Source organism: Drosophila ficusphila, unplaced genomic scaffold (assembly GCF_018152265.1).
Source record: "Drosophila ficusphila isolate 14025-0441.05 unplaced genomic scaffold, ASM1815226v1 contig_286, whole genome shotgun sequence".
Taxonomy (NCBI): Eukaryota; Metazoa; Arthropoda; class Insecta; order Diptera; family Drosophilidae; genus Drosophila; species Drosophila ficusphila.
In genome coordinates, this window is record NW_025064189.1 from 5983509 (window position 1) to 6000440 (window position 16932).

Genomic DNA, 16932 nt, shown 5'->3' on the forward strand with positions numbered 1-16932 from the left:
CTTCCTCTTTTATCTTAAAAATTTTGTTTGTGTTTTTTGGAAAATTCCTTTGCATTAAAAGGCAAAAATCCGTAATGTATTTAGCAACCAAACTGCCTGTTTATGTTTTTAATTTCGTAATAAAAAACATACGAAATTGGCAAGTTTGCGGAACTAATTTGACTGTTTTCCGAGTGCAGGCGAAGTGTTTGCTCGGTCTCAGCCACTTTTTGCGAGGATGGCACGCCGTTTGTGTGTCGCAGCAAATTCATAAAACGTGACAAGAAATGCAAAATGATTCCGCAGCGTCTACCTTGATTGAAAAAGCGAAGGCGAGGGCGACGGGCTCGAGTGGCAGAGGTAAAGTTGGAGGCCTGCTAAATTAATTTGACATTTCTTGCGGCGGGTATCCGGTGACGGTCTCCTCCCTGCCATCGCAGATTCCCGGCCGTGATTTATGCGAAAAGAGTTCAGCCCTAACAGGCCGGGATGATTCCCAGTCATGGCTCTTTCACACTCTTCGAGTTGATTAGCCCGAGGACTTTAAGCCAGTTGGGGATTTCCTGATTTGTCGTCTGCCTAAAATTTAAATATTTAAATACAAATTCAAGGCAGAACGCCGCTGGCTGGTACTTAATTGATTTTGTAAATGGATAGATTTTTAAAAACATTATGACATATTCATTATTTACTTTTGCCATTTGAAACTTACAGTTAAATGCACATTAATAATGGCATACTTGATAGTCGGCCTATTAAATTAATTAATTGTTTCCCTTTTATCTTTTCCCATAACATTTTTTAATGCATTTACATTAATTTGATGCTTTTGTCATGAGTGAGGTATTTGTATTAATGTGTACAGCAATAATGTTTGAATGGATTCTTCACAAAAACAATATTGTGAAAAGAAATGTTTTCTAAAGGGAATAAATAAAAATGTTGCAAATTAAAAATCATTCTCTTTCAATACCTTTTAGTCTAAAGTAGATGTGACTTAAACTGAGTTAAGTTTTAAATTTACTTTAAACTCTGCTATTACTTTAGATAAGTAGTACAAATTATGCGCGCCATTTCAAGTGGTTTTTATCACAAGTTCGCTTTGTGTTATATTTTTTGCAGAAATTATGCGAGCCATTTCAAGTGTTTTTCATCATTATTTAGCTTTATATCATTTTTTGTTCAGATACTTCAGCTGCAGCAAAACGGAATCCGTAAAACAAAGGCAATGGCTAGTTAAGCTTGAGAAATGTTGGTGTTCTGCTGCGGTCAAGTGCCTTTTAATGTATCTGACTGAAAAAAAACATAAAAAAATCCTGTTGTTTTTCCTCTTGGTCCTTTTGAACAAGAGCTAAGTTGGATTGAGCACTGAGCGGTTTTTTAAAAGAAAATTTTATTGTTCAATTGCTGCCGTTTTTGTTATCCATTTTTTTTCTGGACCCAAATGCGTTGGCCATAAAACTTGAATTGTCTGCTTTAAGCGGGGGCAAAAAACTGCTACCTCCCAATAAATTCGCCAAGTATTTGTGATGGTCTATGCAAAACTTTCAGCATCCTGTCGGTAATGTCCTGCTCAGCATTTGGCTTATTATTCTGCTGCATCAGCTTTTTGTTTTCTGCTTTGTGGAAGTCTGTTTCGGTCTGCCTTTCCATTTTCGTCCACTTTTGGAAAATACTTTATAAAGTTTTTATTTTACTTTGAATTTAACTTTATAATAAAAACTATTCAATTAGTTACTTCTTCATGCTTCGTTACTTTTTTTTTAGTTTTTGTTTTTGGTAAATTTTGTATAGCATGCTAATGACACATTATTTCTTTTGGGGCTTTTAATGGCAACCGACGACGCTTTTTATTTTATTTTCGTTTTTTTGTTTGGTTGGGCGTGGCAACTTCGGAGTTAAAGCATTTTAAATTCAAGGCATTTGTATGGCAACCAAATTCTTGGCCAAAAAGAGCCTTCTGCTCAAGACAAATGGCCAACACAAAAGGGTTGGGATAAAAAGGGTTATATTTCGCTTATATTATTTTTCCCCACTCTATTGTTAGAGAGTTACTTCCCCATGAATAACAACATGGGGAAGTAACTCTCTTGTTTTCTTGGGCTTCACGCTGACAAATTGCTTTAGTCAGGTGATGTTTTCGTCCTTTTTTGGAATTCTTTCCGGAGTTTTGACATCTAGCTAATGACTTTGTTCTGTACATAAGAACTCTGCTTTCCCAATACTGCGTCAGAATTTCCCGTCTAATGGGCCGTGTTCATTATTGGATGACATTTCCTTGTTTTGATAATCTAGATTGGGTTTCGATTCTATTAATGGACAAGAAAAACTAAAAAAAATATAATAAACACATTGATGCTATGCTTTTTCATTGAACCTGTATGATTAAGCCATATACAAACCAATGGTTTTAAATATTTGGAGTCACGAATTGGAAATCGAATCGCAATCACCACCAGCATTACCATCAGTATAGTTAGGTACTTATCCTATTGGATGCCTATTTCGCACCCTAATTCCGATTTCGAATTTTGTTTGAATTGGGTGGGATTGGATTGCACCCCAGTTTCGTTCTGCGTTTCTCCCTTTTCCGCGACTGAAAAGCAATTTGCAGTATCTGGAATCAAATTGCAATCAATCATTCGAAATGCAAAACACACACACTCAGGTGCTTAATCAACAGTCGGTGTTGGTGTATCGGGCGTGGAAATTATTTGGTCATTTCCTCGAGAGGTGGAAAAATGGGGGAAAGCGAGGAAAAGTGTGTGTTTTTACACCGAGTGTCCGACATGTGAAGGCAACGTTGATGGCAGTATAATGAACAAACGAACTTGCCCATCGCTGTGCTTTGGCATAATGGACAACCTAAACAGCTTTAGTAACTTATAATATAAAGAAATAAATAAAACAATAATTCTCAGATATAAGAACTAATGAAGTATGCTCGAAATTCGTTAAATAGAATTTTCCAAATAATCGGACTTATTTTTATTTTAAGGTATTACAACTTAATACCTAAAACATTTGTATACACAATATAAACTTCTTTGGCTTGTTTCTTACCGTAAATAAATGTCCTTTTCTCAATCCAAAGCCAGTAATTTTATGGTACCCTGTGCAAAATACATTTGTGGCACACATTTTCCCTCCCTTTTCCTTTATAAGGACATTGAAAATCCCGACTCAGTGCCATAAATAATTGGAAACACCTTGGCAATGGCAGGACGGAAATGAAATTCGATTTGTTGACAATGTTTCAGATATTTTTTTTTTGTACTATTTTTTGGGGAGTGGGTAAACGGGACCCAGAACTTTGTCTGCGTTGAACAAAGAAGTTTTCAATTTAAGTTACTTGGGCTGGCAAATATTTCATTTCATATTTAGAAAACATTTTGAGCTTGTTAAAACGTTATCAGCACTTTGACGGCCAAGCCGAAAGCCACTTCGAGCGGCAGACGCCGTCCAAAAACAGCACTTAGAGGGCAAATATTTGTTTGCAATTTAAATACGCCCTAATCGACTTGTCAAGAAACGGTCCAGATCCCAGGACCCTCCTCCTTGATCCCTGCTCCTGGCTCCGGACTCATTTGCATAGCTTAAACTCACGAGCTCACGCCCCATTTCAACGCTAAGCCATAAATCCACAACACATGTCAGGAGCTGAGAGTCGTGAATTGAAAAACCAAACAGCCAAAGTCGGCTAAATATAAAAATAAAGAGCTAAAGTTGCTTAGGTTTAGCTAGGGTTACTTAAATATCTATACTAATATTATAAAGAGGTAAAATTTGTTTGTTTGTTTGTTTGTTTGTTTGTTTGCAGGGAATAGGCTCCGGAACTACTGGTCCGATTTAAAAAATTCTTTCGCCGATAGAAAGCTATATTATCGTGGAGTTAAATAGGCTATAATTTATTTTGAAAAAAATTAGGGATCCGTAAGAAAATTGCAATATTGTCGCATATAAAGTGAGTTGCTACCTCATCACACTGACAAACACGCTCCCATAGCATTTTAACTCAATTTTTGTGTTCACTGTGAAATTGTGAAAAAAAAAGAATTTTTATTCAATTTAAGTTGAACTGTGAAAATTATGTGGATCGTGCATTTGAGGATAAATTCACCACTCTGTCCATAGTCTAAAATGCTTAGAGGACGACGTGCAAACATTGGCCGCAGACATCCAAGCCAGCAGCCAGAATATTCACAAAACTTAAGCGAAGAAAGACAAATGAGCACATGGAGATCATTGGCATCATTCAATCGCTTGGCATTCCAATATGACCCCACTGCGAACTACAGTGATAATGCAAATTTAGATATTGGACCAATGGCGACTATATACCGATATTGCAGTGCGTTATAGTTTAAAAGTGCGCAAGTGGAAAAGTCAAACTGGAAAAGTGTTAAATCACCATCTTTCTATATTTCCATATATTTGAAAAATGTTGCAATATTGACTTTTATGTTGTTAAATTGTGTTGACCAGCGAAGCGGACACAGGACCTCTAGTGTTAGATATTCATATTGAGGAGTACAAAATCTATTGGGCTGCAAAGGTTTGTTTTGGCAATCCTATTGGTGAGTGATAAAAATACTTTATTTTTATGGACACAAATCTGAAGAATTGCGAAGGTATATTTCGGCTTAAAATATTTTTAAGCTACATACTTTATGCAGAAACCTAAAAACCAGTTCATCTGAATCTTAATCCTTTTCATGGAATTCATAAAATAAAATACCCTTTTAAGCTGAAAGTATTATTTTGGAAAATTGTATCTATAAATGACCAATAGTTTATTTTTATACAAATAACTTACTTACCTTAAGAACTTATACCATTAATCCATTTTATTCCTACTCATTCATTCTTTAACCTGGAAACATTTCTGAAGCAGAGCTAAATGATAAAAATATGATTTCAAACTACCCATTTTATGCATCAATTTGAAAGAGGTACAATCAGTCCATCTTAATCTTGCCCATCCAAACCCTTTATAAAAGCATCCTTAAACGGCGGCCAGGTAAGGGAACTCCTCATCCAATCTATTCCATGATTCAGAAGCAACTGGTTGGTCCTTGCAGCAGCCAGCTGACGTGGATCGGGGCAATCAAATTGAAATTTATCGGTTGACCCTATTTGGCTTCTTATTTATGCCGGAGGACAAAGGATAAAAGACAGGTCGCAGGACGTGTGTGAGCGCAGGGGGGATGGGAGTATTTAATGCTGGCCGACAGCTTTACACAACTCCAATGGACCAGGGCCACGAAAAGGACATTTATAACCGACAAAGACAAAGGCAATGGCCACTTGGCTGATGGCTGTTGGCTGATTCCCCAAACCACGCTCCCCGGTAATTTTTTCAATCTCCACTAATTTATGTCAATTTGGATATTTATGTGCCGCACTGCGGTCGCAGCCGAAACTCCATTAGCCCCAGGCTCCACGGATTCCCCACTCCGGATCCCGGACTTTGGACTACGGAATACGGACTCCCGGATCCCATTTGAGAATGGGGCGGCAAGTGTTTTCGCGCAGCGCCACATGCCCCATGCTGCGTAATTACAATTTGTTATCGCTTTAATTTAATATTGACGCATGTCGCATGCGATACAGCAGACCAAGCAGCTCTATATATAAAAGTATCCATAAATATATATGGAGCCGGACTCCTGGGTTCCTCGGGAATGTGGGTTTTCGAATGGTAGAGAGACATGCAATTTGGGGTACCATATAATGATTACAAAATGCATTAAAGGCAATCCCTTGGCTTTCTATGGTAAAAATACCATAGAAATAATAATAATAATTTAATAATTTATTTTTTCGATTTTTAACTTGAAAATTCATAGATTAGTTATATTTTGAACATTTCGTATAGGGATGTATATTTGTTACATTAAATTTTTTAATAAGAGTTACAAAATTATTTTTTGGTTTTAGTGATTGAAAAAATTTGTCCTCAAATTAATTTTATAAGTTTATTTATAATTTCTAAAACTTTAACATTGATAATGATATGAGAAATGATAAGTAAATTTAAAAAGAGATTTTTTCTTTGAAACGTTATGTTAAATAAGGTTATTGCTTTGCAACAAATGCTAGAATTCGCCCAGAACTTTATGCGCTTTAGTGATACATATTTAATGGCATCTAATTAATGCACTTGGCCCTTGCATACTTAATGCCTTTGACGGATTAGACGCCAATTAAGAGGCACGTGTTGCAAATGCCGAGTGCATCGGAATGTCACCCTAATTGCGATGGGCCGATGTAATATGCCTTGGCTTAATAACATTTCGATGTCTAGGGCGATATTGAAATGTTGTGCTCTTGTTCGGCTGGCAATTAAGTGCAAGCTGCCATCCGGCGAAAACCCCTTGACATTTGCTGGCAAACAAAGCGTTCTCCTCCGCCCATATTGAATGTTAAGCCACAGCCAACGGCTCGGCAATATTAGCGGTGTATGACAAACAGCGTCGACTAAGCCAACAAAGTACTCGTACCGGCTTCAAATGGTGTTTGGCACAACAACACATGCGATACCATACGAAGTCACACTCCTTTCAAGGATGTCGACAATGCACTGGGAATAATACTATTAAAATTAATTAAATTCATCAAACACAAAACAGCACATTGAAGTGTAGAACAACTGCAGTGATTGATTTAAAACGTGGTAATGATATATGATATATATTACTATAAATTGTTTTATACTTGATAATATTGATTCTTAAAATTTAATATTTATTTTCAATTCATGAATTGTACTATATAATCAGTTATTTCAGTTATTTTGATAATATCTGAACCTGTAGCCATTGAACACGATTTTCCTGACGGTGTAATTATCTTTTCCCCGAAGCATTATGTGCTTTTGTTGGCCTTTAATTTTAATTACTCTACGTGTACAGAGTGTCGAGGACGAGGCAAGTGTTCGTTGTCGCGGGAATGACTTTGGAGGTGAAGCAATTGAGTTCTCGATTCGGTTTTGCGGTTGTGACAGCAAGCGATTATGATTGTACAAACGTAGACAGCTCACCAACTCGTTCGGAGGGAAAATTAGGGCTTACAACGACTGCAGATGAGCAGGCAATATCCTTTGACTTGAACTTTCGCCAAAGAGACTGTAGAAACGGATGGATTTATGTTGAGGGATTTCAAATACCTACAATTCTAATTTAACCCGTTTAGTGTCATTTAGAGTGGATTATTGATTTCCGAGTGAAATTTATGTGCAGAATATCACAAATTAAGAAGGAGTAGTAAGGTATATTATTTTTGAAAAATTAAAAATTCAAATTCAGATTCAGCTTAAGTAATCCAAAATAAAGTCGTTTATTGTCCTTGCAGAATTACACAATTAAATTGCGAGTAAAAGTCAAATAAACCCATGAATATCACTGAAATTTGTAACTTCAGGAGAAGATAGGATAAATTTATAATGCCCTTTAATTGAAGCTTGGGGCGAAACGGAAATTGCCATTGCGAATTATGAAACGCAGAAGCGCCACAGACTTCTGTTTGCGATGAAAGTGAATTCCCCATGAAGCTGCCAGGCGAAAATGCATTTATGGCACTTTTCTTGGCGTCTGTGGCATTGATTGCACTTATGCAATTAATGTCACCGCTCGTCGCTGCGGATGTCACGCAGGAAATCCATTTAGATATATAGTCTTGTCCTTCATTCCATCGCCAGACTGACAAAGCTGCACTTAAGGAAGCTGGCTGGGTGTTTTGCTGCGCTGGTGTTCTTTTTATGGCCAAATCGAGGAAGCTGCAAATGCTGCTGGTTTGTACGTGTTTGCTGGCAGGCGACGAAGCTTTGCGCCAAAATGGCGTCGGGGCTTTCGGCTTTCGGCTTCCGTTTCCGGTTGCTCGGTAATCGGAATGCAGGCGGCACTGTGCGGCATTAATGGCCAGGTGGATATCGTTTTGCACTCTCCTTTCCCTCTCATCCATTCACTTTTTATCATCGTGCGTGCACATAAATATCTCAAAACGCCTGCTGTGTTTATTCCTGGATTTTGTGGGCAAAAAACGAATGGCAATAACGTATGCGGCAGCACAGTAAAATATTAGTTTCCCACCCGTCGGGTTTTCGTGTTGACATCTCACTTAATGGAGCCAGTTTAAAAATATAGAAAAAACAGTCCAAACATGGTTATTATTTTTCATTTGGTTCTGTGGTTTTTATATCAAAATCACTTTAATGGAAACACACAAATCAGTCAACAAATAAATGCATTTTAAAGTTTCACTTTTTGTTGTGGTTTTTATAATATTTTATTTTTATTGGTGTTTAGTAAATATGCAAACAAAAAAGCTTAACTTTGAGTCGATAAATAAAGTATGTTTTAATCACTAAGCTCAAAGGTGACATAAACATTTACTCACTTGAATTTTTTATCTACCATTTTTAACCTTTTTCGATATCAGTTTCCCCCTTGGCGTTTGCTATCTTTTTTCCAATTTTTCCCACCAGTCAGCTTTGGTTGATGAATTGTGGGTGTATCTGTCAACTGTCGCCAACGAAACTATTAAACATTTTTAATTAAAAACTGTGTCAAAACTTTTTAATGAAACATTTCTCTTTTATTTCGTTGTTTTTAGCCCTTTCATGGCCGCTTCTCTCTTTTGTCAACTTCAATTGCTTAACTTTCCCTTTAACCTTGGCGTTCTGTTTTTCCCCTTCAATTAAGGTTACCATTTCGGTATTAATTTCATTGCTCTGCTCTGCTCTGCTCATCAAGGATGTTAATAAAATTGTTCGAGTAATTAATAAGTTGGACCTCGTTTCGTCCTTGGTCTAGTGTTAAATGCTAATCGCTTTGATTTATTTTCCAACCGAGCGAAACAAACTCGGCAGGAAACTTCAAATGGAACCGGAAGTTGAGTTAAGTATTGAACCATGTCGGTCCCAAAAGTTTTGCAAACTTTTCCACTTTCAATGTCCAATAAGAAGGTTTTCCCTAATCCTGTACAGTACATTAATGAAAATGTTTTCGTGTTAGTGGTTTGATTATATACATTTTAAAACCCTTTAAACGATTTCATTACAAACAGGAATTAAAGTATACAGCTGAAGTGAAAATCTATTAAATTTATCCATTATTTCTTTTTATTTTGTGGGTATTTCCCAGTCGAGTTCCAAATTTCATTAAGGCGAGTTCTTTTATCAAAATTTGGCCTGACTTTATTTTCCCTTTGCTTAATTAGCACAAAAAGGCTGCTAACTTCCAACAGCTTTTGGCAAAAAGGGAAGTAACTCAAACAAATTGGTTTTAAATTTCAGGAAAATTCAACGAAACTCGGGAATGAAAAAATATGGCTGGCCAACATCCCCGATGTAATTATGCGCAGAAAAGTAGGCAACGGTTTTATTTTCCACTTTCTTCGAGTCATTTTCCTCGTTGCCTCGGCATTCGTGCATTGAAAAGTCAATTTTGAAAATTGAAACATAAATTATTGAAGCGTAAAACGAAGTGACGTGGAGTGGGGAGGAGCTGGGGGAGCTTGGGGTCAAAGGTGACAGTCTGTTGAGTGGACCAATAGCCGATGTCCATGGCAGACAGCTTGAGGGCGTTCGAATAATATTTATACAAAATGTAAATTGTAAATGGCAAATGCATTTACCGTCGACGGTTTGTCGTCAGTATTGAATAACTAAGTGGTTGGGGAGAAGCACAAAGTTCAAGGTAAGAATACTTTGTATTGCCGAATTTAGCCACAAGTGTCAGATTAATTCTGCTGATGAAATGTAAAGCTCTACTCGAGGTTGGCTTGTGCAACTGCTTATGTTAGGACATTACTCAAACTGAGCCCTTCACTCGCAGGACGAAATCCGAAATTAATAATATCAGAAATTTAATCGAATTTCGGCTTGTGCAATCAGGTGTTAATTTCGTTTCGACAGGTAATCAGTTTCTCAACCTCATTTGCACGCAAATAAATGTATTGATGTATTCATACTCCCATTGTTCGCCACAATATCTTGAGTTTAATTAGTTTCCCACAGTCCGTTTTAATCGCGATTCAATTTCAACTATTTAAGCAGCTCAGTTCAGCTTTCTCCACTTTTTTTGTTTTTTCGCTCCATCGGGAAAAATTCCTTTAAAATGCGGTCATCTTCTTTTGCGAAATTGAATTTGTAATTTATGCATTTTATGACACAATATTTTTTCAGATGCTATTGAAGGGCTGATAGGGGTATATAGAAGCTCTAAGTGTTATTCTATACAACTATGGATTATAAGTGGGCTAAGCAGGGTTAAAAATACAAAGTAAATTTAGGTGTATATCAATCATCTTAAATAAGAATTAAAAATCCATATTTTACCTATAGAAGTGTATATACCAATTCTATCCAAATATAATATGTACGAATTTCTGTTATGAAAGTTCTAGAAAATTTTTATTTTCAAATTATTTGACTAAGATTCTTATTACTAGTCTGTTAAGCGATGCTAATTCTCCCCTGTAATTCAATTACTTCGACAAAATCAGAAGCCTAGTTTTTAGCATTTCGAAGACATTTACTTAGGTATCATAAAGTCCGAAGCTGGGAGTCATACTTTTGTTATTTGCCACGGCACAGGCCACAAAACAAGAGGCATCCGCAAAGCCAACAACAATGTCAGCGGCAGGAAAATGCGAAGGACACAGCAACACCACCACCACCAGAAACACCACCACCACCGCCATCACATTTTGCACAAATATAAATATTTGCTTACGCCACATGCGGGTGGGAGAGGGGGTGGCCCAGAAACCACCCGGCCAACAGCAAAAACTCAAACACAAACAGCCACGAATGCTTATGAATATTGCAGGAGGGAGCACGCATATTGAAAACGAGATGGCCAGCCCTCGCTAACGCCTTTTCCATAGACAGCAATCGCAAATAAATATTTTGATTTATTGTCTGCTCTGGTATTTCCGCACAATTTACAGCCAGTCAATGTCGAGGGCGTATAATTAATATGTTTACCCGGCGTATGCGTAATGTTTTCTTACTCTCAAAAATGTGCACACTTAATTGCGATTGACTTTGATCCGAGTGACTTGGCATCCGAGTTGTCACTAAACCGCACTTCATTTTCCCCGAAAGTACATTTTCGCAGCGTTCGCTTTTCCTTCGCCGGGTGAAAAGTGTCACGCTTCTCAATCATCCGGAGCCAAATATTCGGACTGACAGCCAGTGGCCGCAAGTGCAAAATGCAATCAATATCAGAGACTGCCAGTGGTCGGTGCCATTTTCGGACTTGTTCCCCGCTGTCCATGTTCATTAGGGTTAGTTCACCAGCACAATAGGAGCCAAAAAAGAGCTTGACTTATGGAATGGCTTTGGCCAAGGACATGCTGCGTGGAATCCTTGAAGCGCTTTTTTTCGTAAAAAGTAGAAATTATCTTCCGAATTTAATTCATTGTCAAATGGAACATGTTTACCCGGTATGATTTAAAATGGCAAACAGTTTTCTACATGAAGTAATTAATATTAAAGCTTTTACTTTTATTTGGTAAACGAAAAAACCAAAAACACACAATATTAATCGCAATTTAATATTCCTTGCTTAATAAAAAAAAAACAATTTATTGATAGCCAAACAATTTCTGTCTTTAGTTTTATATAAAAAAATATTTTATTGCATATGTTTACATCGCAATATTTTACTTAAAAAAAACCTTTTTATTAACCAATAAAAAGGGATGCCATTTTTTGTATTGAAAATATTTTACCGAAGTATGGATAAATATTTAAATTCACGCATTTCGTTTGTTGAAGTCCCGACTTTGTTCATTCATTTCACCTGACTTGACAGCTTGATTTGTGAATTTAGAGTGTGGCAGTCAAAACCAATGAAGCATACTCAATATAGACAACTTGGTTGATTGAGCAAGTGGAAGATGGCAGGATCAACTACCCCGGGAATACGAGGCAACCGAGTTAAATCCATCAACAGGTCAGGAGTTCAGTTCAGCGAGCTTTAAGATTAGCCCAGATGTCCCTGGCCTTATGCTAAGCATTCGATTTTTGTTCTTTCTATTTTTTTTGGGTTTTTGGTTCGTGAGGGATTCAGACATCGAGTAAGTAAGCCAAAAAAACAAGAAAAAAAAACAGAACAGCGAACACAAACCGCAAAACCCACAAATGTGCATGTAGACGGATGGACGGCAATCAATGGCAGTGGGGATTTGTTTTCATCCCTTTCTTGTTGTAAACCCGGTAACCAAGTTAGCAATGTAACACAGTACCAAAAAGAAAAAAAAAAAGAGAAAAAAATAGAAATCCTCTGCACGTTTTCCGTCCGTTTATCAAATCAGATTTTTTTTTTTTTTTTTTTGGGACTGTCTTCCTTTTGTGACACTCGTCGCACCCAAAAATGTTTTGCACTTGATGAAGGGTTTCATTTGATTTGCTTGTTCTGCCATTTCTCCGGTTTCGCTGTCGCCGCTGCCTTTTCCATTGTCCTGCTCATCGCTTTTCCCCGGGATTTCCATCCCCTTCGCCTCGGCAATGGCAAATGAAAAATCAACATTTAACATATGTTCGTGTTAAACAAATCGCTTAAATTTCCATATGGCAATGAGCTGGCACTTGACGTTGGAGAAATGTTCGCCATCTAAGCACAGATTTTGAATCTCTATCTGGATCTGCAAGTGTTGTAAATAAATGGTAGGTGAAGTTAGCTGGGGAAAGAAAATGATTTACATTTGTCTGTCTGAAAGTTCTAAAGTATAAACTCAGGGATAAACTTTTCCTTCGGCTCGAATTTAAAGTTTTACTAATTACCCCTCGGCTTATGCAATTTCGAAAACAGTTTGCTTAAGTTACTTCTGCTTAGCCACACAACTATAAACACAAACTAAACGAAGTTAGTTAGTGGCGGGAAAACCGGAAGTTCCAGCTGCCATCTCCTTCCGGCAAGTTTTTTCCTTGTCTCTGATTGTCTATGCAAATATTTGCCGCAGTTGTTAAGCTTTAAGAGTATCACGAAGAAATAAGTGGAGGAAAAGAATAATAAAAACGTCTCAGAAACTAATGGGACATTTAAAATGTTATAAAGATTTATTTTCATATTAAATATTTATTTTTTCAAGGGGATCCGCTTTGTTATAAAAAATAATTGCACTATTCATTAAGATTTTTCAATTATTTTAGGTTAAAGCGGAACAAACAAAAGCGGTGGCATTGTCTTCATAAAACACAAACTCAGTGGAGTGAGGGGTCATTAGAAAATGGTGGAAATGTCTATGCATGTGCATTTTCCCGGGGAAAAGACCACTGCTCGCTTCCTCGAACCCGCCAGTTTAATGAACCGGAAGTGTTTTATACGGCAAAAGTGCAATTACTTATGTGTTGCTCTCCGGGTTTCGTTTTCTCTCTCCCTCTCGCTCTCTATCTCTCTCTGTCTAAGCTCCTGTGTATTTCCTGTTCCTGTCTCTGTTTGGCTGTGCACACAGCTTTCTGCACGGCCAAAACGTCAAATATGATTGCCAACTGCTGGCCAAGTTCAGGCCGGCCAACTGAGCTACATATTTTCGCTCCTGGCCGCTTTTCAATACCCAGTAAACGTTGTTTATTGGGGTGGTTTAAATGGAATTAAAGATTGTATTTTAATAATAAGAATGAATTTAAATGATTGAGTTATTTGAAGTCAAAGACAATTTCTAGTACTGTTCTTATTATTTATAATTAAGCGAAACCAAAACGTGTTAAAAATTTGTAGTTGTCTTTAAATTAAATATATATTTTAAACCAGAAAATTTATGAAGAAATTTTTAAAATTAAACTGATTTAAGTATCAAATAGCCGTAACCCCTTTTGATAGATTTTCCCTCGGGTTTTTAGTGCTGTTTGTCTCGCCCTTTCGGGGACAGTCGTTGCATTGCACTTAAGTGCTGAAACTCTTTGTTCCCTCGACAGCGACATAGGACAGAGGACAGAGGCAGCCTCCGGCCAAAAGTCATTAGATACTGCAAATGTAAACACAGCGCTGGCCAGCAGACACTGGAAAAGCGGGGAAAGCGGGAAAAGCGGCAGAGTTGTGGCTTCGGGCGAGGACTTCACGTGAGGGAATTTTCCTCTGGCGATTCTGCTGAATGCGCTTCCTGCGGACACTTTGTGTGAATACTCTGTGAATATTTTTTGGAATATAGCCACGGCATGTGAAATATGCTGGAGTTTACAATGTATGGTATAGTATTCGATTTTGTATGCCCTGGGCGTGTTTTAAACTGGCAAGCAAATTAAAACTTTAAAGAAACAGTTTAAAGGTGTTGTTAGTAAATACAATTTAATAAGCTTACAATTTTTGGTACCTTACAATATCTTGTTTATTAAAAGCTTTTAAATAATATAGGGTATGATTAAAATTTATAGCACTAACTAACCTTTTAAATGTACTTCATTAAAGTAGAAGTAATTATGTTGTCCCTGCTCTTTGGCAATATTTTTTCCTGCTGCTCACCATTTAATTTGCTAATGCATTTGCAGTCGAAAACAGCATAATTTTTTACTTTAATTACATAAGATTCACTTTAACTATTAGTTAATTGACAGAGAAAACATGGCAATTTCCTGTTTACCTTGCTTTTGAAATACCAGCAAACAAATAGAGGAAACGGGAAGCCGTAGCATTTAATTCAATTGAGGAAGAAGGTTTTTGTGTGGCAATTTCATGCGAAACATACACTGCATTGGCAATCCAGGAGCCCTATTGCAACGTTTAGCAAGCGGACTGCTGTTGCCAGCTTGCCAGCTTAACTAGTTTGAAAGCCATTTGGGAGTGCCAGAACCAAACACAATCCCGACAACAGATTCCGGGGCAAACTGGGCTGCATCTCAACAGTCAAACGGCTTGACTGGCGTGCACTTGTCAGCCATTTGGCTCCGCTTTTTTCCCTGCTCGACGGTTTGGTTACAGGTCTTCTCTGGCAACAACAACAACAACCTGCCATGGCCGTAAGTGGAAACCATTTTCGAAACTTAATTTGCCATTTGTATGTGCCGGAGTGCCGGAGACAATTTCATTAGGTCCTTCCACCCAGAAGGCTGTTACGGTTCCTCAAGGCGTCGCCAATTGGCTTGAAAGTTCGCTGCGCACGGAAATTTTGCTGAACTTGTTGGTAACCACTTAAGCTACTTATTTCCAGAACTGCAGCAGTTTGCCTTTATTTGGCGCAATGCAAATGGCATTTCTAATTATGCACATTGTGTGCATTACTGCCGAATGATAATACTAATTGTAATATTGCTGTAATTATGTTTGAAATTGAACACGTAAACATTGAAGAAAATTGGAAGCAGCAGAGTAGAAAATGTATAAAAATATAATAATACATCTGTGAGAATAAACAATTTAAACACCTGGTGTTTAAACATCTTCATAAGTTTAAGTTTAAAATTAAACAAACAATTTTCAAGGAAATTGGTAAACCAAAAATATTTTGTTGTTCAATGTAATCACATTAAATTTTAATATCACTGAAGAACTAGCAGCAAATTTAATTTATTGATTCCCTGAAATTCATGAAACCTAAATGTAACATTATGAATGGATTATTCTCAATTATTTAATATTAGCCCCTACATTTTCTTCGATTCATAATTAATTTGAAAACTTTTCACGAATAACTTTTCTTTGCTTCCATTGATTATATTTTGGCCAAGATGAACCCGCTGAACTCGACTGTTTGACTTGGAACAAGTTCTGTTGTTTTTGGGCTGCTGCTTTTGAGTGACACATTTCACGCCGAAAGTTTTTGAAAACCCACAGACACATTGACAAAGGAAACTTTCGGGGCCCTGCGTGTGGTTCGTGTTGTTTCTCGAGGTCGGAATGTGTTGGCTAAGTGGTTTGGGCCCTCTCGCCCTAGACGAGGATAGAAGTGCCTGTTTACATGTGTCAGAATGTCGCTCAATTTTAATTGAATTTATTTGCTTACTGGTTACGCATTTTATAAAGTTTTCCGTTCCCGTCGGACTTTGTTTCGGTTATCTTCTCTTCTGGATTGTTTTAAGAACTCTATTTAAGCCCGTTTAGGAAATGTCCTTCTACTGTTGGCTAACTAGTTTGCTTTTCCATCATCCTCAGCTTGCCATAAAAGTGCAATTTGTAAACCATTCTCGACTGACGTCTCATTTGCTTTATCGTTCTGCTTCTGGTTATTTACTCCTCACTCCGCAGTTTTGTTCTATATAATTCATGTCACACAAAAATTTTATTGCAGTGAAAGAGAATGAAAAAGAAATCCCACAACAAATAACTTTTGCTTGCCAGTGGCCAGGGCCACAAATAGTTTCCAGGACTCGACCAGAACAGAAGGACCAAAAAAGGACTCGTGTGCACTGAAACCAGTGAACAGCAAACAGCATATCTCCTGTTTTATTTTCCAACGCAAATACGTAATGACAATTTATGTAGTCGAAATTGTGGCACAGGTGGAGATAGCAGGGTTTAGTTTGTTAAAATTAATTCTTCGAAGAGGTTTTGAGGTGTATAAACTTAAGCTTCAATAACTATTAAAAATTTAGTTCGTAATGGAATTAAAAATATGTATACCTTATGATTACATTTTAAATTAATTAAATTGGAAACTCTTGATTAAAGAAATATTTATAAATGCTTGCTTTTGTTTTAAATTTATCTCTAGAGCAGAAAGTTTTGTTAATGAGTTGTAATAATTCCAGGGTCCATGCTAACATTTAAATGTAATCATTTTATATTAAAATTTCTGTTTGAAACAATCATAACAATATCTTCTTCTATTGTAAACACAAACAACACTTTGTGTTTCCATGAAATACCTACCATCAGTGGCGGATCCAGAGACGATTCTTGGGGGGGGAAATTTGACTTATTCTTCGATTTGGGGTTCAAACTTATTATTGCGAGAGAAATACAGTACACATTATAAAACAAAAATGATCCATCCCAATTTTTTGGTAAA